This window comes from Scyliorhinus torazame, chromosome 5, assembly GCF_047496885.1.
Source record: "Scyliorhinus torazame isolate Kashiwa2021f chromosome 5, sScyTor2.1, whole genome shotgun sequence".
Lineage (NCBI taxonomy): Eukaryota > Metazoa > Chordata > Chondrichthyes > Carcharhiniformes > Scyliorhinidae > Scyliorhinus > Scyliorhinus torazame.
The window spans coordinates 125842426-125868866 of record NC_092711.1 but is presented as its reverse complement, the minus strand read 5'-3'; the positions used below and the strand labels follow the sequence as shown (position 1 = coordinate 125868866).

Below are 26441 nucleotides of genomic sequence, written 5' to 3'. Positions count from 1 at the left end.
AATTTAGCGGGGCCAATCCACCTAACCTGCACATCTTTGGACAGTGGGAGCACCCGGAGGGAACCCACACAGACACGGGGAGAATGTACAAACTCCACACAGTCACCGAAGGCCGGAATAGCTGAAACATCAACACACTGCTCCTGGTAGTTGATGGTACAGTGGTTCAATAAATATAATTAGTGGATTGAAAAGGTGTGCAATATAGAGTAAAAACAGAATATGCTAGATTAACTCAACAGGTCTGGCAGCATCATAGAATCCCTAGTGCAGAAGGCGGCCATTCAGCCCATCGAGTTGCACCAACGCTACACAAGAGCTCCCCACCCAGGTGCACTTCCCTCAACCTCTCCCCATAACTCCACTTCACCATTAGACTCTAAGGAACAATTTAGCAAAGCCAATCCACCAAACCGGCACATCTTTGGACTGTGGGAAAACTGGAGCACCCGGAGGGAACCCACACAGACACAGGAAGAATGTGCAAACTCCACACAGTCACCCAAGGCCGGAATCGAACCCAGGTCGATGGCGCTATGAGGCAGCAGTGCTAACCACTGTGCCACATCTGTTGTGAGAGAAACAGAGTTAACGTTTGTTGTTCCTTGTAACATTTCTGTAGGAGGGTGAATGGGATTTAAAGTCCATTGAAGTGGAATGTGTTTTACTCAGAGATTTGACACAGGAAGAACTTTTAAATTGTATGAAGCTCAATCTTCACTTACACAAAGCCCGCAGTCTGATTGGCTGGAGGACCAGAGTCCATCCGGTCTTCCAAATCCTCCCATTGGTCGGCATCGCTCAGGCAGGAAATGAGGTTTTGGAACCCGCGCCCACGTGGCCAATGGGAAGAACTCAAAATGATACAGCGTCTCAGCCAATGAGGGAGATCGGGATCAGCCCCACCCCTCATTCACTCTGATTGGTTGGAAGACCAGCTCGATCTTTAAGAAATTAGTGTTTATCGAATAGCTGCAGTGATATCAGAGTGTGGATGGAGCTGGGTGTCTGTCTTCACTGCAGCTATTTGATAAACACCCATTTCTTAAAGGAAAATCCACTACAGCTATTAGATAAACACTCGCATAACAATTCTGAATTCTCCCTCTGTGTACCTGAACAGGCACTGGAATGTGCTGACTAGGGGCTTTTCACGGTAACTTCATTGCAGCGTTAAAGTAAGACTACTTATGACAAAGATCAGGATTGTAAAAAAAAATGTTCCGTCAAATTTCCATCCCGCCCACGATGATTTGCACGGGAATATGACCCCGACAAATGGGATGAAGCCAAATCTTTAAAAGTCAAAGTCTTTATTTCAAATTGTTGCCGTGCTGTCAGGGGAAAGGGTTAACTTCTCTGCTTGTTTACAAAAGTGAAGAGGAAACATTCGCAAAGCTTCCCACAGCTTGTGAGCTCCGAAACATAACTTCAAGGCTGAAGTTTATCTTCAGAGATTGAAACGTTTTGGTGCCTTTTCCAATTGTACCAGTAAATTGTGATTCACACTGAAAGGTTTACTTTCACTCAGTAATCAGAACATTTCACTTTCTCAGCACTGACACTTTAGATCAAATCCCAATTGTTCTCTTCCCGTGTAGCTGGTGTGTGGAGAAGATCAAGTTCACTGTAGATCTGTCAGCACAGAAACCGCACTGTGCTTCTGTATACACTCAGTTTGCAAGTCGATGAATCTTTTAAACATCACCCAAGTGAAGGTCTTCCCCTGACTCTAAGGAGCGAGATGTCCCTGTAGTTGATGCAGTCTCCTCTGTCACTGCTGTTTTTATTGCATCACACATGTTCCATGGACCAGTCTCACAGCCCAAAAGGGGAGGGCAGGAAAGAGTGACAGTCGATGGGACTTTCTGTGTGTGAGCAGTTCAGCTGGAATTCCATCCTTGCCGGGCACCTTTCTGCTTGCTCAGCAATCAATGGCCTTTTCCAGCTCAAATGATGAGAGTTCCTTGTCCAACTCAATCATGACGGGAAGCTGCAGGAGAGTCAAACAGAGACTGGGAGATGCCCTTCTCACAGGGGTGCAGCTCATGGTTGTGTTCAACCCAGCTCCTCCTCACTCTCTCACCATGACTGACACTGAGCATGCTCAGAGCACACACTCACACTGCACCTGCGCACTGGCCTCGTACACTCACTGATCGGGAACTTTCTGCAGCGCGGGGGATTCTGGGTAATGCAGCCGCCATAGAGCAATTAGTAAACAGGAAGATTCTGTTTCCCAGTTAGCAAAACAGAAGATCCACAGTTAGGCAAGATGCTGGGCATGAAGCACAATGAGAGGTTTGGATACTTTAATTAATACAGAAGCACATTATTCTGATATCACTTAGACATGGGCAGCAAGCAGGCTGATCTACAGGATGCACAGTATTTACAACACCTGGGACACGGTAAATCATCTCATCAAACCAGTGATAGGTTTGTTTACTGTTCATAATTGTGACTGGATCACTCACGATTCATGCAAAATGCAACTCCCCAGGTTTTTTGACCCACTCCCTCCAGACTTGTTTTCACTCCAAGGGTCTTGACATCGGCCTTAGTTTTTATCCAGCCATGCATGTTCAGCTCACACTGCCCAACAACCAGCTTCTCCTGCACTGGCACGGTTTCCATCACCAAAAATCTGTGCTGATCCACACACATCGACGCTACCACCAAGAAATCACAACAGCGCCTATACGTCTTCAGGAAACTAAGGAAATTTGACATGTCCACACTGACTGATACCAACTTTTACAGATGCACCATAGAAAGCATCCTATCTGGCTGCATCACAGCCTGGTATGGCAACTGCTCGGCTCAAGACCGCAAGAAACTTCAGAGAGTAGTGAACACAGCCCAGTCCATCACACAACCTGCCTCCCATCCATTGACTCTATCCACATCTCCCGCTGCCTGGGGAAAGCGGGCAGCATAATCAAAGACCCTCCCACCCAGCTTACTCACTCTTCCAACTTCTTCCATCGGGCAGGAGAGACAAAAGTCTGAGAACACGCACGAACAGATTGAAAACAGCTTCTTCCTCGCTATTACCAGACTCCTAAACAACGCTATTATGGACTGGCCTGATTAATACTACACTCCTGTATGCGGCATTCAATGCCTTTGTCTATATATCTCCATTGTGTACCTTGTGTTGCCCTATTATGTATTTTCTTTGAGTTTACTTTCTTTTCATATACAAAATGATCTGTTTGAGCTGCTCGCAGAATAATACTTTTCACTGGCCCTCGGTGCACGTGACAATAAACAAATCCAATCCAATCCATATCGAGGGAGCAATCTGCCTCTCTTGCATTGGTGTACTGCATTTCCCTCATAACACAGTGGCATAGAAAGGTGACAGCACAAAACAAAGGCACTCAACAAATTGTATCTGTGCCAACTTTCTGCAGCAGTCACAATCCCCTGTCATTGGCCCTGAACTCTGCAGATATATTTCTCCTCAAAAGATACGAACAGATGAGCAAGGAGCTGGAGTTGGCTATTCAGCCCAGTCTGCTCTGCCATTTAATAAGGTCATGGCTGATCTGATAGTAACAGATAGTTGTCCAATTATTTTCAAGGCATCAATTGAATCTGCCTCCACCACATTTTCGAGCAGTGCATTCATGATCCCACATGCAGCACAGAATGTTTTTCTTCACATCATAAGACACAGGAGCAGAATTAGGCCACTCGGCCCATCAAATCTGCTCCACCATTCAATTCACACCTCTTTAACCTGTGATTATCCCTCTCTCCTGTCGCACCGTCTGGACCTGTAAAGACTTAATTACTTGCAAAGACTCACATTGAAAGTACCATCTCGCATCATTGAATGTTTCTACATACGTGTTTGTGAAACCCACATCCTCATTCATCTGAGGAAGGAGCTGCGCTCTGAAAGCTAGTGATTCTAAACAAACCTGTTGGACTTTAACCTGGTGTTGTAAGAACAAAGAACAAACAAAGAACAAAGAAATGTACAGCACCGGAACAGGCCCTTCGGCCCTCCAAGCCCGTGCCGACCATACTGCCCGACTAAACTACAATCTTCTACACTTCCTGGGTCCGTATCCTTCTATTCCCATCCTATTCATATATTTGTCAAGATGCCCCTTAAATGTCCCTATCGTCCCTGCTTCCACTACCTCCTCCGGTAGCGAGTTCCAGGCACCCACTACCCTCTGCGTAAAAAACTTGCCTCGTACATCTACTCTAAACCTTGCCCCTCTCACCTTAAACCTATGCCCCCTAGTAATTGACCCCTCTACCCTGGGGAAAAGCCTCTGACTATCCACTCTGTCTATGCCCCTCATAATTTTGTATACCTCTATCAGGTCGCCCCTCAACCTCCTTCGTTCCAGTGAGAACAAACCGAGTTTATTCAATCGCTCCTCATAGCTTATGCCCTCCATACCAGGCAACATTCTGGTAAATCTCTTCTGCACCCTCTCTAAAGCCTCCACATCCTTCTGGTAGTGTGGCGACCAGAATTGAACACTATACTCCAAGTGTGGCCTAACTAAGGTTCTATACAGCTGCAACATGACTTGCCAATTCTTATACTCAATGCCCCGGCCAATGAAGGCAAGCATGCCGTATGCCTTCTTGACTACCTTCTCCACCTGTGTTGCCCCTTTCAATGACCTGTGGACCTGTACTCCTAGATCTCTTTGACTTTCAATACTCTTGAGGGTTCTACCATTCACTGTATATTCCCTACCTGCATTAGCCCTTCCAAAATGCATTACCTCACATTTGTCCGGATTAAACTCCATCTGCCATCTCTCCGCCCAAGTCTCCAGACAATCTAAGACTTCTTACTGTGCCCACCCCAGTCCAACGCCAGCATCTCCACATCATAAATGAGAAGCATTTGATGCTTCTGCCAGTTTTGACCCAGGCACCTTTCGCACTTTAGGTGCATGTGATAACCTCTACGCTACAGAAACAGCTGGCAGCACAGTACCCAATGGACCTGTGCAACGTTCAACTGCACAGTCTTGCTGCAGCTTTCAATATTTCAGCAGAGAGGCCAAGTCACTGATTACATGAAGACAGCTGTTCCTTTAAAACAGATGTTTCAACTTGTAAGACCACAAGCTACAGAACTTGTATTGAAGTTTAGCATTTGTTCAGCAAATATCTACCGGAACAGTGTTTTCTGTTCAATCATTAATGCATCATTCTTCCTACAGAAAATTTCCACTAATTTTACTCAATGTTTCATTATTCAATGTTGTACATCAGTGTATTTATTTGTTATATCTGACTTCATTTTGAATTCAATACCCCTCGAGTCTTCACTCGGAATAACTCTGAAATATACACCATTGAATTGCAAACATGACTGACTAAGAAAAGAAAGTATGTCACTGGGTAATACAAATCCCATGAATCTTTGATCAGTCTGACCTCAGACAGCTTTTGAACAAAGTCAAATATAGTTAAATGGAAGTGAATTGAGAATTATGTGTTGCTTATATTTGACCCCTCTGTGTAACCTGGAACTGTGACAATGAATACTGACTGGGACAAAATTAGTGAGTCAACCCGGATGGTCTCGGACCACCAACCATTGTCTTAATAGCTGACCAATGGCACCACAGTGATTGAGTCTTACCGATCGACTAGTCAGCCACTTTTAGAAATATTTTTAACATCACTTTATCTGCCATTGAACTGTGTCTAACGGGGGGGAGTAGGTGTTAAGATCGGCAGCACCCATCTTCTTCAGTGCCTGTAACAGAGAGGATGCTACATCAATCATCTACTCGATCATATCAAGAATAATCCCTTAGTTTGCGCAGATATTCGCAATAGTTTAGCTGTTGAATTTGTTAATTCATTTCAATTGCGTAAGAAATTATTTTTCTTCTGCTTCGATGACGCTTCTATTACCCAGCATTCCCTGCGGGTGTGAATATGCCCTATTCACTGCGGGAGGTCAGTGTGCAGGCGCAGTCCTGAACTCTACGGAACATGCGCAGTGTCACCTTGCTCAGAGGCGGGTGAGTGCGGGAGAGGTTTTTCTTAATGGGAGAGAGCGGGCGGGGCGGAGGGAGGAATGGAGCCGGGAGGTGAGGGTGGGGAGGGAGCGGAGGCTTCATAAACACCCGGGGTAGGCCCCAAACCCAAATATGACCCCGCAGGTCCGGAGTTTGTCGCTCGGAGGCTTTTTCCTGAGAATAGGCCCAGGTTTGAAGACCATCTTGTTTCAGCAGGAGCAGTGCGCATGCGGCACTGTATTGTTTACGCAGACAGAGGGGCGGGGCTTCAGGGTCCCAGTGACCAGGAGAGAGAATCGCTGAGCCTTGATTTTCATCTCACTCTGCACACAGCAGCTCCGACCTAACAGACCTGAGTTAATGGATGGGCAATGTGCGGTGGGGCGAATGCACGGCAGTCCGGTGAACAAAAACGTAAGACTATTAGAATTTAAACAGGACATTCAGCTCATTATATCTACTCCCTATTTAATAATTTGATGGCTGATCTGATTGTGGCCTCAACTCCACTTTGCTACCTGCCCACTCCACTGCCCCACACCCTTGACTCCCTTGTAAATCAATACTGTGTGCAACACAGCCTTGAATATATTCAATAACCAAGCCTCCAATGCTCACTACTGAAGGGAATTCCAAAGACCGATGACCCTCAGAGAGAATACATTTCGCCATATAGTATGAATTTAAGGACCCCTAATTGTTAAACTGTTCCTTGGTTTTAGATTGCCTCACTGAAAAGGAACATCTTCTGAGGGTCTACCCTGTCAAGCCCCCTTAGAATCTTATATATTTAAATAATAGGGCAACACGGCTGCACAGTGGTTTGCACAGAACTGTTGCTTCACAGCTTCAGGGTGCCAGGTTTGATTCCCGGCTGCGTCACTGTCTGTGCGGAGTCTGCATGTCCTCGTCGTGTCTGCGTGGGTTTCCTCTGGATGCTCTGGTTTCCTCCCACAGCCCAATGATGTGGTTAGGTGGATTGGCCATGCTATATTGTCTTTAGTGTCCAAAAAGGTTACAGGGATAGGGTGGAGGCATGGGCTTAAGTACGGTGCTCTTTCCAAGGGCCGATGCAGACTCGAAGGGCCGAATGACCTCCTTCTGCACTGTAAATTCTATGATCTATAATACAATCTTTCATTCTTCTGAATTCCAATGAGTACAGACCCAACCTTTCTCAAAAAGTTGGCCCTCCCCCTCATTCCAGAAATCTACTCCGTGGACATTCTCTGATCTGCTTCCAATGAAAATATGTCTCAGGTTAAGTAATCCTGGGGCAGGAAGCCTTATTTCACATTTCCAGCAACTGCAGTATTTTTTCAGGAGTTTCATCTAGAAAACCACTTAAGAAACGGTCTGTATGGTTTGGGTGTTGGTTGCAGAGATTGGACCCTTGCCCCCAGTGCAATGATAGAATTATCGCATTACAGAAGGAGGCGATTTAATGCTCTGAAAAAAGTCGCACAGACTCAAAACATTAACTTGTTTTCTTGCTCCACATATACTGCCAGGCCGACATCATAATCAGGAGCCTTTGTTGGTCAGTGAGCTCAGGGTGCCGGATGAACAAGACTTGGTGTGAGTAAGCATGTGGACTGCAGAGCGAGCTGTGGATGACCTCAAGATTACAGGGAGATTAAATGTGGGAGGGGGTGTTGTTAGGATAGTTAAATCCAGAGGTAACAAAGGAATGGATGATGGTTTCAGCAGTGGATGAGCTGACACTGAAGTTGAAAGAGAGGTTGTTGGTGATAATGTGACTATGTAGTTGAAAACTCATCTTGGGATAAAATATGTTGCGATGGTTGTGAAAAATCACTTTGCGACTCAGCCAGTTACCAGGGAGCGAGATGGAGCCTGTAGCAAGGACTGAATGGCTTTGGTCTTTCCAATATATAACATTTCTGTTTATCCAGTACTGGATGTCAGACAAGTCATGACGGTGTGTGACTTGGGCGGATACTTGGAGGTGATGGTGTTCATATTTACCTGCGATGTTGGTCCTTCTAGGTGGTGGAGGTTGAGGGTTTGGGAGATTCTGTGAAGGTTCTGGATGAGTTTCTCCCACCACCTGTGCCCTCCGCCCCCCGCAACCTCAACTCTCACACTACTCCCCTTTTGCTCCCTCTGTCTTGTTCTCTCCTCAAGTTGAGGTTCGAGTCTGTATAGGTCCAGACAAGGAGGCAGATTCCCTTCCCTGAAGGACATTAGTGAACCAGTTGAGTTTTTATGACAATCCAGCAGTTTTCATGGTCACTTTTTCCCAGTGCCGGTCCCACAAATGACCAGAATCATTCTGTTCAGCTTCACAATCTACATTTGTGTTTTTGTGGGTTCTCTCTCACTCCCTTTTTTGTTTTAAATCAATTTCACAGGTCATTAGAAGGGGAGGATTTGAAGTTGGGAAATTGAAACCAAACATCACAGCAGGATCTGACGAGAGTCGTATAATTTATCAGAACTTGAATATCGTCAGATTTTGAACATGGAAGGAAAAAGCACTGTTCACTGTGAGGAGAAACCGTACACGTGTTCTGTGTGTGGTCGAGGCTTCAGTCGATCTTCTGGCCTTTCGAGGCACAAGCGCAGTCACACTGGGGAGAATCCGTGGACATGTGGAGACTGTGGGAAGGCATTTAGTTACCCATCTGACTTGGAAACCCATCGACGCAGTCACACCGGGGAGAGACCGTTCACCTGCCCTCAGTGTGGGAAGGGATTCACTCAGTCATCCAGCCTGCTAAAACACCAGCGAGATCACAGTGGGGAGAGACCATTCACATGTTCCGAGTGTGGGAAAGGATTCACTCAGTTATCCAACCTGTTAAGACACCAACGTGGTCATGCTGGGGAGAGGCCATTCACTTGCTGTGTGTGTGGGAAGGTATTTATTCAGTCATCCCACCTGTTGGCACATCAGCGAGTTCACACTGGAGAGAGATCATTTACTTGCTCCGAGTGTGGGAACGGATTCACTCAGTTTTCCGACCTGCTGAAACACCAGCGAATTCACACTGGGGAGAAGCCATTTACCTGCTCTGTGTGTGGGAAAGGATTCACTCAGTCGTCGCACCTGCTGAAACACCAACGGGTTCACACTGAGGAGAGACCTTATAAATGCCTGAACTGTGAGAAGTGCTTTAAAAGTTCTACGGAACTGACATCCCATCAACGGGTTCACTCTGACGAGAGACCATTTAAATGTGTGGACTGTGGGAAGTGCTTTAAAAGCTCTGGAGAACTGGTGACCCATCAACGTGTTCACACTGAGGAGAGACCGTTCAGGTGCTCCCACTGTGGGACTGGGTTCAGGAAATCATCAGTACTCACCGTACACCAGAGAATTCACACTGGGGAGAGGCCGCTCATCTGCTCGGAGTGTGGGAAGGGATTCAATCATTCATCTAACCTGCTGAAACACCGGCGCATTCACACCGGGGAGAAGCCGTTCTCCTGCTCCAAGTGTGGGAAGGGATTCACTCAGTCATCCCATCTGCTGAGACACCAGCGAGGTCACAAACGATTACAGTGATTGGATTTTCCTGTTAATCACATGAAAGACTGAAGATGATACATTTGAGTCTGTTTCTGCTGCTGTTAAACACCAGCCCAGTTATTATGGGGACCCTGCCGCAATGGGGTTGGCCTTTGGCAGGACTGGAAGTGCCAGAAAATCCCACACAGTGAAACAATCCGATCAGTTGATTCTGCTCCTCTGCCTTCCACCAAACCACTCAGTAAAGCTGCCTCGAAAGTCCTTTCTTGTCCAAGTTCTGAACTCCCATCTTTCCCCTCTTTTTCGGCTATCTTCCATCATGCTCTCTCAGAGCTCATCTTGTCCATGAGACTTGCCTTTTGTTCCTTTGACCCGATTCTCACGAATCTGCTGAACATCCAGTTTGCTCAATTTAGCCGATATTAACACCCCGCTCTGTCTCTTGGTACTGTTCCTCTTACCTTGAAATCCACCGTTGTCACACAACCTAAAAATTAACCTTTGATCCCACCATCCTTGAAATCTAATGCCCCATCTACAACCTCCCTTTCTTCTCTAAACTTCATGTACTCGGTGTCCCCCAAGGATCTATCCTCAGCCCCTCCTATTTCTCATCTGCGCGCTGTCACTAGGTGATGTCATCCCCAAGGATCTATCCTCAGCCCCTCCTATTTCTCATCTACACACTGTCACTAGGTGATGTCATCCAAAAGCACAGTGTTAGTTTTCACATGTACACTGACAACACCCAGCTCTACCTCACCCCCAACCCCATCCATTCCTCCACTGTTACTAAATTATCAAACTGCTTTTCCCACATCCAGTGCTTCCAATGCTCCTTATAGAGCAGTGGTTCCAAAGTACTGACAGATTGTAACATGTTACATCCCTGTTCTCAAGCACAGTTAATACATCCAATCAGCTTCACATTAATGTTGGGAAAAGTTGAAGCCAATTGTCTGGGACAAAATCAACTGGCAGTTGGGAAAATTTGGATTATTATTTCCAGTGTTTTCTGTTTTTAACACCGAAAGCTTCCCTGAATGTGAAGGCTGGGAGAGGTACTCTGGAAGGTATGGGGAGCTGGGACTTGTATATGAGAGTAACCAAAGGTATAAAACTGAAATAATCTAGAGTTAGAAATGAGAAATGGTCCAAAAATAGAACAGTCGGTGACAGGACATCAGTTAATTTCCTTTTCCGCTGTGGAAAGCAAAGACTTGACACACTGTGTTTGAGAAAAAGCTGATTTATTTCACAAACAACAAGATATTAAACTCTAGCCCAGTTACAGAGATTCAAAATAAACCCCAATTGTCAGAATGAAGATGGTTCAGTTCTGGGTGTGATTAACAGTGACAGTAACAACAGAATCAACATTTTTAAGATGAACAGAGGGAGATATAAATTCCTGCTGCAGGTTTGACAGTCTAGGAATAGGTGGCATTGTCTAAAAGTTAGAACCAGACCTTCAGGACTGAAATTACACATGAGACAAGACACAGAAACAGGCCACTGGACACAACTAGTCCAGCTCCATGTTTCTGCTCCAAAGGGGCCATCTCCCATCTCTCCACATCTAAATCTCTCATTGTCATCCTCTATTCCCCTCTTCCTCTTGTGTTTGTCTAGTTTCCCCTTCATTACATCTAAACTGTTCCCTTCATCCAGTCCCTGTGCTAGTGAGTTCCACATTCCCACCATTCCCTGGGTGAAGGATTGCATTAGATTTGTTTATGGTCACGTGTACCAAGATACAGTGAAAAGTATTGTTCTGCGTACGATTCAGACAGATCATTCCATACATGAAAAAAACTTAAGGCATACATAAATACACAATGTAAATACATAGGCACAGGCATTGGGTGAAGCATTCAGAAGTGCAGTACTACTCAGTAGAGAAGATGTGTGAAGAGATCAGATCAGTCTACAAGAAGTTGATTTAGGAGTCTGGTAACAGCAGGGAAGAAGCTGTAAGAGGTTGGAAGAGTGAATAAGCCGGGTGGGAGCGATCTTTGATTATGCTGTCCGCTTTCCCAAGGCAGCGGGAGGTGTAGACAGAGTCAGTGGATGGGAGGCATGATGTACTGGGCTATATTCATGACTCTCTGTAATTTCTTACGGTCTTGGGCCAAGCAGTTGCCATGCCATGCTGTGATACAGCCAGATAGGAGGCTTTCTATGCTGCACCTGTAAAAGTTGGTAAGAGTCAATGTGGACATGCCGAATTTCCTTAGTTTCCTCAGGAAGTATAGGCGCTGTTGTGCTTTCTTTGTCACAGTGTCGATGTGGGTGGATCAGGACAGATTGTTGGTGATGTGCATACCTAGGAATTAGAAGCTGCTAACCATCTCCACCTCAGCCCTGTTAATGCAGACAGGGGTGTGTACAGTACTTTGATTCCTGAAGTCAATGACAAGCTCTTTAGTGTAGCTGATAATCAAGGAGAGAATATTGTTATTACACCACTTCACTAGGTTCACTATCACTCCCCTGGCACCGGTATGATGGTGGTCTTGAAGCAGTTGTGGATGGAGTAGTGAGGACTTCCGGGTGCGGCTATGCAGAGCTAGGTCGCATATTCGGTAGCTCCCGCTTGGAACGGACTTTTGGGCTCTTTTACAGGGCCCCCAAAATGGCGGCGACCAGGGACAAAGGGGAGCTGCAGGAGTTCATCAAGCGCTGCTTCGAGGAGCAGCGCGAGGAGATGCGCAAGGAGATGTTGGCGCCTATGCTTTCGGCAATTGAAGGACTCCTGATCACCCAGAAGGTCCACGAAGCTAAGATCCAGGAGGTACAGAAAAGAGTCAGTCAGAACGAGGACGAGCTCGTGGGCCTGGCGGTGAGAGTGGAGCAGAACGAGGCGCTACACAAGAGGTGGGCGGAAAGACTCGAAGACCTGGAGAACAAGTCGAGGAGAAAGAATCTGCGAATCCTGGGTCTCCCTGAGGGAGTGGAGGGGGCTGATGCCGGAGCATACGCGAGCACGATGCTCGAGGCGATGATGGGTACGAAGGCCCCTTCGAGGCCGCTGGAGTTGGACGGGGCACATCGGGTGCTGGCGAAGAAGCCCCAGGCAAATGAGCCGCCAAGGGCGATGGTGGTGAGGTTCCACCGGTTCACGGACAGAGAGTGGGTCCTGAGATGGGCCAAGAAGGAGCGGAGCAGTAAGTGGGACAATGCAGAGATCCGAATATACCCGGACTGGAGCACGGAGGTTGCAAAGCGGAGAGCGGGTTTCAACCGGGCCAAAGCGGCGTTGTACCGGAAAGAAGTGAAATTCGGAATGCTGCAGCCAGCGTGACTGTGGGTCACATACAAGGGCCAACACTATTACTTCGAAACGCCTGAAGAGGCGTGGACCTTTCTACAAGCTGAAAAGTTGGACTCTAACTGAGGGTTTGTGAGGGTAGAGGGGATGTTTGAGGTTTGATGTGTGATGGTTGTTGTATATAGGGGGTCAATCACGCGCAGGAAATGTTACATGGGCTGGGGGAGAGAGACAAGGCCGCGACAGGAGCTGCGCCAGAGGGGGCGGAGCGTACTTTGGAAAGCGCGGGGTGTTTTCTCGCACGCGGTAAGGAAGGCGGGAAGGGGAACGAAGGAATGCATATGGATTGGGAGACTCCCACGTGGGGAGGTCATTGGGACAGCGGGGGAAGCCGGGGTCAGCAGGCGTCAGCTGACTTACGGGAGTGACATGGGGGGAGCAAAAAAAGCTAGACAGGGGTCTAGGGGGGGGAAAAAGGGTTGCTGCTGCACTGGCCGAAAGGGAATGGGACACAGAAGAGGTGGTCGGGACGGGGGTCCCCCCTCTGGGGGACTGGAGGGTGAGGGAGGTGTGGACACGGGACTGGCCCAGAAAAGGAGATGGCTAGTCGGCGGGGCGTGGGGGGGGTGAGAGCCCCTCCAATCCGGCTGATAACGTGGAATGTGAGGGGCCTGAATGGGCCGGTGAAGAGGGCTCGAGTGTTCGCGCACTTAAAGGGACTGAAGGCCGACGTGGCCATGCTCCAAGAGACACACCTGAAGGTGGCGGACCAGGTCAGGCTAAGAAAGGGATGGGTAGGACAGGTATTCCACTCGGGACTGGACGCGAAGAATAGAGGGGTGGCAATATTGGTGGGAAAGCGGGTGTCATTTGAGGCCAAGACTATTGGAGCGGACAATGGAGGGCGATATGTAATGGTGAGCGGTAGGCTGCAAGGGATGTGGGTGGTGTTGGTAAACGTATACGCCCTGAACTGGGATGATGCAGGATTCATGAAGCGCATGTTGGGGCGCATTCCGGACCTGGAGATAGGAGGCTTGATAATGGGAGGGGACTTCAATACAGTGTTGGATCCAGCACTAGACCGCTCCGAATCAAGGACTGGAAAGAGGCCGGCGGCGGCCAAGGTACTTAGGGGGTTTATGGATCAGATGGGGGGAGTGGACCCATGGAGGTTTGCAAGGCCGCAGGCCAGGGAATTTTCTTTCTTCTCCCATGTCCACAAAGCCTACTCCCGGATAGATTTCTTTGTTCTGGGTAGGGCGCTCATCCCGAGGGTGGAGGGGATGGAGTATTCGGCAATAGCCGTTTCGGACCATGCCCCACACTGGGTGGAACTGGAGCTGGGAGAGGAGAGGGACCAACCCCCGTTGTGGCGGCTGATGTGGGACTGCTGGCGGACGAGGTGGTGTGTGGGAAGGTGAGGGGGTGTATCGAAAGGTACTTGGAGGCCAACGACAACGGGGAGGTGCGGGTGGGGGTGGTATGGGAGGCGTTGAAGGTGGTGATCAGGGGAGAGCTCATTTCCATTAGGGCTCATAGGGAGAAGACAGAGGGTATGGAAAGGGAGAGGTTAGTGGGGGAGATTTTGAGAGTGGATAGGAGATACGCAGAGGCCCCGGAGGAAAGATTACTTGGGGAAAGACGACGGCTCCAGGCGGAGTTTGACCTGTTGACCACAGGGAAGGCGGAGGCACAGTGGAGGAAAGCGCAGGGGGCGACCTACGAGTATGGGGAAAAGGCTAGTCGGATGCTGGCACACCAGCTCCGTAAGAGGATGGCAGCGAGGGAAATAGGGGGAGTCAAAGATGGAAGGGGAGCCACGGTTCGGAGTGCGACGAAAATAAACGAGGTATTCAAGGCCTTTTATGAAGAGATCCCAGCCCCCAGCGGGGGAGGAGGGGATGAGACGATTCCTAGGTCAGCTGAGATTCCCGAGGGTGGAGGAGCAAAAGGTGGCTGGTTTGGGAGCACCAATTGGGTTGGAGGAGCTGAGCAAGGGTTTGGGGAGCATGCAGGCGGGGAAGGCCCCGGGACCGGATGGATTCCTGGTGGAGTTCTACAGGAAGTACAATGACCTGTTGGCCCCGCTACTGGTGAGGACCTTTAATGAGGCAAGAGAGGAGGGGACCCTGCCCCCGACAATGTCGGAAGCGACAATTTCTTTGATCCTAAAGTGGGACAAGGACCCACTGCAATGTGGATCGTACAGGCCGATCTCGCTCCTCAATGTGGATGCAAAGTTGCTGGCAAAAGTGCTGGCCACGAGGATCGAGGACTGTGTCCCGGGGGTAATCCACGAGGACCAGACGGGATTTGTAAAGGGCAGGCAACTAAACACCAATGTGCGGCAGCTCTTAAAAGTGATAATGATGCCATCGGAGGAGGGAGAGGCGGAGATAGTGGCAGCTATGGACGCGGAGAAGGCCTTTGACCGAGTAGAGTGGGAGTACCTCTGGGAGCTGCTGCGTAGGTTTGGGTTCGGGGGAGGGTTTATTAGTTGGGTTAAGCTCCTTTACAGAGCCCCGATGGCAAGTGTAGTGACGAACTGGCGGAGGTCGGAGTACTTTCGACTGTACCGAGGGACGAGGCAGGGGTGCCCCCTGTCCCCCCTGTTGTTCGCATTGGCGATCAAACCATTGGCCATGTCCATGAGGGAGTCTAATAAATGGAAGGGGGTGGTCCGAGGGGGAGAAGAGCATCGGGTGTCGCTATATGCGGATGACCTGTTGCTGTAGGTGGCGGATCCAATGGAGGGGATGGTGGAGGTCATGCAGACTCTAAGGGAGTTTGGGGCGTTTTCGGGCTATAAGCTCAATGTAGGGAAGAGTGAGCTCTTTGTATTACAGGCGGGGGACCAAGAAAGAGGGATAGGGGACCTACCGCTGAGGAGGGCAGAGGGGAGCTTTCGGTATCTGGGGATCCAGATAGCCAGGAGTTGGGGGACCCTACATAAACTGAATCTGACGAGGTTGGTGGAGCAAATGGAGGAGGATTTCAAAAGATGGGACATGTTACCGCTCTCGCTGGCGGGTAGAGTGCAGTCGGTCAAAATGGTGGTCCTTCCGAGGTTTCTGTTTGTGTTTCAGTGCCTTCCAATCGTGATCACTAAGGCCTTTTTTAAGAGAGTAGGCAGGAGTATTATGGGGTTTGTGTGGGCGAATAAGACCCCGAGAGTAAGGAGAGGGTTCCTGGAACGCAGTAGGGACCGAAGAGGGTTGGCGCTGCCAAACCTGGGGAGCGACTACTGGGCAGCAAATGTGGCGATGATCCGCAAGTGGGTTATGGAGGGAGAGGGGGTGGCATGGAAGAGGATGGAGATGGCATCCTGTAAAGGAACGAGCCTGGGGGCGTTGGTGACGGCACCGCTGCCGCTCTCGCCGACAAAGTATACCACGAGCCCGGTGGTGGCCGCAATGCTAAGGATCTGGGGCCAGTGGAGACGGCACCGGGGTGCAATGGGAGCATCGGTGTGGTCCCTGATCAGGGTAACCACCGGTTTGTCCCGGGGAAGATGGACGGGGGGTTCCAGAGCTGGCATCGGGCGGGGATTGGAAGAATGGGGGACCTGTTCATCAATGGGATGTTTGCGAGCCTAGGAGCACTGGCGGAGAAGTTTGAGTTACCCCCGGGAAATGCCTTTAGATATATGCAGGTGAGGGCTTTTGTGAGGCGACATGTGAGGGAATTCCCGTTGCTCCCGGCACAAGAAGTTCAAGATAGGGTGATCTCGGGTGTATGGGTCGGGGAGGGCAAGGTGTCGGAAATACACCAGGAGTTGAAAGAAGAGGGGGAAGCGCTGGTAGAAGAGTTGAAGGGTAAATGGGAGGAGGAGCTGGGGGAGGAGATCGAGGAAGGTCTGTGGGCTGATGCCCTAGGTAGGGTTAATTCCTCCTCGTGTGCCAGGCTCAGCCTGGTACAATTTAAGGTGGTCCACAGATCGCACCTGACGGGGGCAAGGTTGAGTAGGTTCTTTGGGGTAGAGGACAGATGTGGAAGGTGCTCAGGGAGCCCGGCGAACCATGTCCATATGTTTTGGTCATGCCTGGCACTGGAGGGGTTCTGGAGAGGAGTGGCGGGAGCAATATCTCAGGTGGTGAAAGTCCGGGTCAAGCCAAGCTGGGGGATAGCAATATTTGGAGTAGTGGACGAACCGGGAGTGCAGGAGGCGAAAGAGGCCGGCATTCTGGCCTTTGCGTCCCTAGTAGCCCGGCGAAGGATCTTGCTAATGTGGAAGGAGGTGAAGCACCCCAGCCTGGAGGCCTGGATAAATGATACGGCTGGGTTCACAAAGTTGGAGAGTTCGCCTTGAGAGGGTCTGCGCAGGGGTTTTACAGGCGGTGGCAACCGTTCCTAGACTATCTCGCGGAGCGTTAGAGGAAGGTCGGTCAGCAGCAGCAGCAACCTTTGGGGGGGGGGGGGGGGGGGGGCGGGGGGGACTGCCTGGGAGGGTGGATGAGCAAGAGATAACATGAAGGGTTGGGGAAACTGGCACGTACGGGTGAGGGCCAGTGTACAAAGCTGTGTAAATATATCATTTTGCCATGTATATATCTTGCTCTGCGCGATTTCTCGTTTTTTTTGTTACGGGGGGGGGTTATTGTTTTTAAGGGAGAAAAATTGTGTTAAAAAACTTTAATAAATATATTTTTTTTAAAAAAAAGAACATGTCTGTGAGCACGTCTGCCAGCTGGTCCGCGCAGGATCTGAGTTTTAAACCCCCGTCCCACAAACTCTCCCTCCTCTCTGGGCTGAAATCCAAATAAAGTATCAGATAATTCTTTCTGTATCTTTTTAACAAATTTGTACAAGTAAAGGTATGAATATGTTTGATATTTCACTTCGTTTGTGACTTGTGACAGATGTTAATGTGAATCACCCTGGTTTCTTGCTCGCTCCCTGACTTATTAACTTCAAGAAAATATGGAGAAGATTGAAGCCACTCTTTTCGATCTCTGCTCATTTTCCGTTCCTGGCGTATGGACTCCATCCCTCTCCCTGGCCATAGTCTAAGATCAAGTCAGTCTCTTTGTAACCTTGGTTTCACATTTGACCCCAAGATGAGCTTCTGACCTCATGTCTGTGCCATCACTAAGATCGCCTGTTTCCACTTACATTACACCATCCGTCCTCTCTCTTGCCTCTGTGCACCTGGTGCTGAAAACATCCGTCATGCCATCGTCACTTTCAGACTCGACTATTCCATTACACACCTGGCTGCTCTCCCACATTCTCGGTCTGTAAACTTCAAACCATCCAAAAATCTTAATTCACAGCATGTTTTTTTACACTAACATCCGTGTGCTCCCTGTTTGTACTCTCCCAGTCAATTCTCACCCTTGTTTTCAAACCCCTCCATGGTCTCATCTCTCCCTGTCTCTGAAATCTCCTCCAGCCACACAGTCCCCTGAGATATCTGCACAGCTCTGATCCTGGACTTTTGTACACTCTCGATTATAATTACCCTCTGTCTCCACCTCATTTAAGACTCTCTTTAAGACTCATCTCTTTGTCCACGTTTTTGGTCACCTGTCCTAATATCTCCTTTTGTGTCTGGGAGTCTCACTTTGTTTTAAAATGTTCCTGTGAAGTTGACTGGGATGATTTATGATGTTAAAGGTGTTATATAAATAAAAGTTGTTGTTGTTGACTGTAACCCTGACCTCCTGTTTTACATCCCATTGGTTTCACAACAAACTCTCTCTCTGATGTTTTGCCCCCTGCGGGTTTGCAGCCTCTATAAAGACGGCGGCCGTTAACTCAGGCCTGTCACCGGGAGCAGGCCGCAGCTGTCCCCCCGCTCGATGCAAACCCGGGCCCGGAAACTTCTTATTGGGGTTTGGAGCCTCCACCGGGTTTCAGTGAAACCTCCCGGCCGAGACCAGCATCGGCACTGCGCATGCTCCAGCTCACAATGATTGACGGCAACTCTGGACCAATAGGAAGTGGTGGGCGGGTGTTGAGCACCGATCTGAGCAGCTGGTCCTCCAACCAATCGGACTGAATGAGGGGTGGGGCTGAGCACCGTCTCCCACGTCTGCTGGAGCATGCGCAGTGCTGATGACAGCTCAGGATTCAGGCTGTAGGGTGGGAATTATCAGACGGTCAGATGCTGCTCGGTGAGTCATGAGGGAGGGATGGAGCCAGCGGGTGGGTCGGGAGAACAAAGAACAAAGAACAAAGAAACGTACAGCACAGGAACAGGCCCTTCGGCCCTCCAAGCCTGCGCCGACCATGCTGCCTGTCCAAACTAAAATCTTTTACACTTCCGGGATCCGTATCCCTCTATTCCCATCCTATTCATGTATTTGTCAAGATGCCCCTTAAATGTCACTATTGTCCCTGCATCCACCACCTCCTCCATTAGTGAGTTCCAGGCACCCACTACCCTCTGTGTAAAAAACAGAGGCGTGCTAAACACTCCGTGTAGGCCCCCAGCTCTAAATATGAAGCTCGGATACAGCAGTTGAACCGGCGATAGCTGCTTGGGCTTTTCCCCGAGACAGGCCCGGGTGGATGAAGTACGAAGTCTTACAACACTAGGTTAAAGTCCAACAGGTTTGTTTCGATGTCACTAGCTCTCGGAGCGCTGCTCCTTCCTCAGGTGAATAAAGAGGTATGTTCCAGAAACATATATATCATTCATACCTCTTCATTCACCTGAGGAAGGAGCAGCGCTCCGAAAGCTAGTGACATCGAAACAAACCTGTTGGACTTTAACCTGGTGTTGTAAGACTTCGTACTGTGCTCACCCCAGTCCAACGCCGGCATCTCCACATCCCGGGTGGATGAAGCGAGCGGCGGGGCGCATGCGTAGGAGGCGAGGGCCCCGGCTTTGCTCCGCCTCTCATTCACTCTGATTGGTTGGAGGACCAACCGCTCTCAATCGGTCCTCGAGCTCCGCCCCTTTTCCCTATTGGTCTGCACCTGCCGCCAATCAGTCGCCGGGCATTGTGAGCTGGAGCAAACCTTTCACAATCATGATGTGGAGATGCCGGTGTTAGACTGGGGTGAGCTCAGTAAGAAGTCTGACAACACCAGGTTAAAGTCCAACAGGTTTGTTTCAAATCACTAGCTTTCGGAGAGCAGCTCCTTCCGGAGCAGGGCAGCACTGTTGCTGCACAGCTCCAGGGTCCCAGGTTCGATTCCCGGCTTGGGTCACTGTCTGTGCAGAGTCTGCACGTTCTCCCCGTGTCTGCGTGGGTTTGCTCCGGTTTCCTCCCACAGTCTAAAGATGTGCGGGTTAGGTGGATTGTCCATGCTCAATTGCCCTTAGTGTCCAGAAAGTTTAAATTGGGGTTACAGGGATAAGGTAGAGACGTGGGCTTGAGTAGGGTGCTCTTTGTAAGGGCTGGTGCAGTCTCGATGGGCCGAAAGGCCTCTTTCTGCATGTAAATTCTATGATTGTCATCTCCCTGGTTTGCAGCTGCGAGGCTTCTCCCTCCCTCCCGGAAACAGGCCCAGGTTAACGGGCACCATCCTGCTTCAGACACTGGAGGATGGTTCACATCAGAGGATGGGGGAGGGGGACAATAAATAAGAGCTTACACTTTGCACTCTTAATCAATGAGGACTCTGATCTCTGGCAAGGAAGGAAACCCTGGGAGGAGGGCAGGGAGGATTCGCAAACACCCGCTGGAGGCCCCAAACCCCCAATAAGACCCATTGATTTTATTGTCAGTCTGCAGACAGGAGCTGGAGAACTGAACCCAGGCAGAGGAGAGGGAGGGAGAAAACTGGGAGTGGAGGAAAGAAATGGTGCAGATGGTGAGATGGGTTTGGATTTCAGCCCAGTGAGGAGGGAGAGTGTGTGGGATGGAGATTTACAGCTTTGGGGAAGAAGAGCGGAAGAAAATGTTCAGAGAAACTAGAATTGTCTGTTTAGAATTTCTATCCAGGACTGACAGTGATGACTTTTGTAAACTCCTATCACAGGGGGTTAGAAGGAGAGAATTTACACTCAACAAACTGAACCCAACAGAAAGGTTTGTCTCTTTGCAATTTCTGTCCTGCATTGATAGTGATGACTTTTGTAAAATGACAGATTCTCAGGAAGGAATAAATGGAGTGGGCATTTTTTCTATCTTAAACAAGAAATAAACTTTGAGTCAGCAATACAAGATAGTTACGAATAAATCCCAGGGGACAATACTGACAAATTTATTTATCACAGGTTCAGAATGTGCAACTCATTACCATGGAAATGAGTTGAGGAAAGTGCTGAGATGTTTTCAAAAGGAAACGGGACAAACGCATGAGAGAAAATGGAATCAAAAATCAGCTGAACAGCTGAGATGAGATCGGGGCACGGAGGAAATGTGTGCCGAGTATGGACAGCAGCAGAACCTCTGACAGAATGGCCTATTTGTGTTTTATATATTCACAGTAATTCAATGTAGCTCTTTTTACAGAATATTTGCAGGAGCAAACATCATGTCGAGATCTGACAGAGTCACTTGATTCATCAGGACCGACCTTTCAACGTGGAAGGAGAAATGTTTGCCTGTTTTGTCTTTGCGGAAAATATTTCAAAAATCACTGTGATTGGAAAAGCACCGAGACACAGACATCTAAGTAATTTTCCACAGTTAGCTGGAACTGAGCTTTAACCAATCACACAGCATGAAAATAAATTGCAGCATTTACATCAGGGAGACACCGTACTCAGGCTTCAACTGATGATCCAAGTTGGAGCGACATAAGGACATTCGCGCCATAGGAATCAAGAAGCAGCAATAGGACATTCAGCCCCGTGAGCCTGTTCCACCATTTAATAACATCACGGCTGATCTGATAGTGACGTCAAATCTGCATCCCACCTACACCTGATAACCTGTCGATAACTATGGAGAAACCGTGGAAATGTGGGGACTGTGGGATAGGATGTAATTACCCGTCTGAATTGGAAAGTCATCAACGCACTCACACTGGGGAAGAGGCTATTCACCTGTTCCGTGTGTGGGAAGGGATTCACTTGTTTCTCCCACCTTCTGAAACACTAACTTGTTCACACTGATCAGAGACCGTTTATATGTGCTGACTGTGAAAAGAGCTTTAAAAGCAGAATGGATTTACTGATACATCAACGCACTCACACTGGGGAGAGGCCATTCACGTGTCTGGAATGTGGGAAGGGATTTAATGCTTTATCAAATCTCCAGACTCACCATCAGGTTCATTCTGATCAGAGACCGTTTAAATGTGCTGACTGTGAGAAGAACTTTAAAAGCAGAAATGATTTACTGTCACATCAACGCACTCACACTGGAGAGAGGCCATTCACCTGCTCCGTGTGTGGGAAGGGATTCACTCAGTCATCTCATCTCATAACACACCAACTTGTTCACACTGATCAGAGACCTTTTAAATGTTCTGACTGAGAAGAGCTTTAAAAGTAAAAGCTGTTTACTGATACATCAACGCACTCACACTGGGAAGAGGCCATTCACCTGCTCCGTATGTGGGAAGGGATTTACTCGTTCATCCCAGCTTTTGAAACACCAGCAAGTTCACACTGGACAGAGACCATACACTTGCCCCGTGTGTGATACAAAATTCACTCAGTCATCCCACCTGACTAGACACCAACTTGTTCACACTGATCAGAAATATTTCTGCAGGCTGTGTAACTGGGTGAAGCTCTTTTCACAGTCAGGTCACTGTGTAATTGAAGTCTGGCAATATCTGGTCTGAGAGAAACATGAGAGGATACAGGGAAAGATCCCACAAAGGGTTAACAGCTTCTGGCAGGAGAGGATTGTAAAATGCAGATATCCTTGGTCAAGCAGGCTTAGCAAACACACAGGATTTTGAATGAAGCCAAAAACAATGGCTCACACCTTCATTGAAAGTAACTATCTTAGTAAGCAGCTGGAAAGGAAAGGATGAGGTTCAGCTGAATTTGGTGACAATTCTAGGTGTGAAATTTTGCTAATATCAGATAAATTAAAGAAAACTGGAGACTATCAGCCTATGAGAAACATAATTCAAAGCCAAAATCAAAGTCAAAATTATGAGCTGAGGACACAATTGGAAAACAAAACTATAGAAATGACAGGAACCAAACCAAAATTCACACCTCTTGAAACCAAAGCATTTTTGAATATCACAAAGGAACTTTGAACATCACAAAGGAAACAATGTGGGTTTCCTCCCGGTGCTCCGGTTTCCTCCCACAGTCCAAAGTTGTGCAGGTTAGGTGGATTGGCCATGGTAAATTGCCCTTAGTGTCCAAAATTGCCCTTAGTGTTGGGTGGGGTTGCTGGGTTGTGGGGATAGGGTGGAGGTGTTGACCTTGGGTGGGTGCTCTTTCCAGGAGCCGGTGCAGACCCGATGGGCCGGGTGGCCTCCTTCTGCACTGTAAATTCTATGACAATGTAATCAGAGACCGGAGAGGTAAGGTTATGTCAAAATGAATACTTAGTTGGATTAGAATGTTTAGATCAAAGATATAAGGACATAAGAACTAGGAACAGGAGTAGGCCATCTGGCCCCTCGAGCCTGCTCTGCCATTCAATGAGATCATGGCTGATCTTTGTGGACTCAGCTCCACTCTCTGGCCCGTACACCATATCCCCGAATCCCTTTATTCTTTAGAAAGGCATCTATCTTTTAAAAACGTTTAAAGAAGGAGCCTCAACTGCTTCACTGGGCAAGGAATTCCAGAGATTCACAACCCTTTGGGTGAAGAAGTTCCTCCTACACTCCGTCCTTAATCTACCTCCCCTTATTTTGAGGCTATGCCCCCTAGTTCTGCTTTCCCCGACCAGTGGAAACAACCTGCCTGCATCTATCCTATCTATTCCCTTCATAATTTTATGTGTCTCAATAAGATCCCCCCGCATCCTTCTAAACTCCAATGAGTACAGTCCCAGTCTACTCAACCTCTCGTCATAATCTAATCCCCTCAACTCTGGGATCAACCTCGTGAATCTCCTCTGCACTCCCTCCAATGCCAATATGTCCTTTCTCAGGTAAGGAGACCAAAACTGAACACAATACTCCAGATGCGGCCTCACCAACACCCTATACAATTGCAGCATAACCTCACTAGTCTTGAACTCCATCCCTCTAGCAATGAAAGACAAAACTCGATTAGCCTTCTTAATCACCTGTTGCACCTGCACACCAACTTTTTGCGACTCGTGCACCAGCACACCCAGGTCCCTCTGCACAGCAGCATGTTTTAACATCTTACCGTTTAAATAATAATCCATTCTGCTGTTATTCCTCCCAAAATGGATAGCCTCACACTTGGCAACATTGAATTCCATCTGCCAGACCCTAGCCCATTCACCTAACCTATCCAAATCCTTCTGCAGACTTCCGGTATCCTCTGCCCTTTTTGCTTTACCACTCACCTTAGTGTCGTCTGCAAACTTTGACACATTGCACTTGTTCCCCAACTCTAAATCGTCTACGTAAATTGTGAACAACTGCGGGCCCAACACTGATCCTTGAGGGACCCCACTAGTTACAGGTTGCCAACCAGAGAAACACCCATTTATCCCCACTCTCTGCTTTCTGTTAGTTAACCAATCCTCTACCCATGCTACCACTTTACCCTCAATGCCATGCATCTTTAGTTTATGCAGCAACCTTTTGTGTGGCACCTTGTCAAAAGCTTTCTGGAAATCCAGATATACCACATCCATTGGCTCCCCGTTATCTACTGCACTGGGAACGTCCTCAAAAAATTCTACCAAATTAGTCAGACATGACCTACCCTTTGTGAACCCATGCTGCATCTGCCCAATGGGACAATTTCCCTCCAGGTGCCCCACTATTTCCTCCTTAATGATAGATTCCAGCATTTTCCCTACAACCGAAGTTAAGCTTACCGGCCTATAATTACCCGCTTTCTGCCGACCTTTTTTAAACAGCGGTGTCACGTTTGCTACTTTCCAATCCTGGGACCACCCCAGAGTCTAGTGAATTTTGATAAATTATCACTAGTGCGTTTACAATTTCCCTAGCCATCTCTTTTAACACTCTAGGATGCATCCCATCAGGGCCAGGAGACTTGTCTACCTTTAGCCCCATTAGCTTGCCCAATCCTGCCTCCTTAGTGATTACAATCATCTCAAGGTCCTCACCTATCATATCCTTATTTCCATCAGTCACTGGCATGTTATTTGTGTCCTCCACTGTAAAGACTGACCCAAAAAACCTGTTCAGCTCCTCAGCCATTTCCCCGTCTCCTATTATTAAATCTCCCTTCTCATCTTCCAAAGGACCAATATTTACCTTAGCTACTCTTTTTTGTCTCGTATATTTGTAGAAGCTTTTACTATCTGCTTTTATGTTCTGAGCCAGTTTACTTTCATAATCTACCTTACTCTTTATGGCTTTTTAGTAGCTTTCTGTTGTCCCCTAAAGATTTCCCAATCTTCTAGTCTCCCACTAATTTTTGCCACTTTGTATGTTTTTTCCTTCAATTTGATACTCTCCCTCACCGCCTTAGATATCCACGGTCAATTTTTCCCCTTTCTACCGTCTTTCTTTTTTGTCGGTATGAACCTTTTCTGAACACTGTGAAAGATCGCTCGGAAGGTTCTCCACTGTTCCTCAACTGCTTCACCATGAAGTCTTTGCTCCCAGTCTACCTTAGCTAGTTCTTCTCTCATCCCATTGTAATCGCCTTTGTTTAAGCACAAAACACTAGTGGTTGATTTTACCTTGTCATCCTCCAACTGTATTTTAAATTCCACCATATTGTGGTCGCTCCTTCCAAGAGGATCCCGAACTATGAGATCATTAATACTTTTTACAATCAAAGTGATAAAAGTTACTTTACAATAAAGTCAGAAAAACTAGATAACTGTTAGGAAAATATATAAACCTGGAGAAAGGGGACAGCAGCCAGAACTCAGAAAGAGGCGGAGATGCAGAGAAGGAACAAGCAGCTCAAAGTCAGATGACAGTCAGCTCGGCCATGGGAAAGGGACAGGGCATAGCAGCCGAGCTAATACATCTAAGGAAGACTAGAATTTAAAGAGTAGGCAGAGTCAGCTCAAAGACAGCCAGCAGAGCCAGCTCTCACAGCTCGGTACATGGGAAAGATAGGACACAGCAAACAAGCTCATCAGCGAATACATCTAAAGGAGACCAGATTTTAAAAAGAAGATTGATTGTCAAGTTGGGTCGGAAGGTCCCTTCAACCAAGCAGAAGCAAGATCTTTTTACCTTTCTGTAAAGACAGTAATTGCAGCTTTTAAAAGAAAAAATATAATAATAAAATAACTTAATTTAACCTGAAATAGTGGTTATTCCAAAGTCTACTTTACTTACTTAGCAATGTGGGACCCTGGATCGATGCTACTAAGTGGTAAGTCGATGAAATCTTCGGTGAAGGTATGGGTTATACCGAGGGATAACTTGAAACTTTGACCTGAATAGCACCCACTGAACGGAGTCAGGGAGTGAGAATCCCTGTTTACCATTTAGAATGTCGGCCCTTTTTGGTAATGGGGGACTTCTAAGAATAGTGGTGAGTTTTCAACAACAACTGGAACACTCACTTGGGTGTGTGTGTATCGGCACTTTCCAGTCACAATAATATTTGAAGTCTTTTCCCATGGGCAGAATAGACTTACCATTACTCCTTCCACATTCAACGTCTGTAACATTCTGATCCTAATGAATCAAATAACTGTTA

The 26441-nt window shown here is 47.9% G+C and overlaps 2 long non-coding RNA genes across 2 annotated transcripts in view; one reads left to right on the top strand and one right to left on the bottom strand.

The window, feature by feature from the left end:
- The window catches only part of LOC140421854 (uncharacterized), a 514775-nt gene that overhangs the window by 356912 nt on the left and 131422 nt on the right, over nt 1–26441 (bottom strand). The gene's annotated exons all lie outside the window — the stretch shown is intronic.
- Nucleotides 5963–26043, top strand: LOC140421873 (uncharacterized). The gene is made up of 2 exons (XR_011947147.1): nt 5963–6020; nt 20958–26043. It is a non-coding gene; the product is annotated as an uncharacterized lncRNA (long non-coding RNA).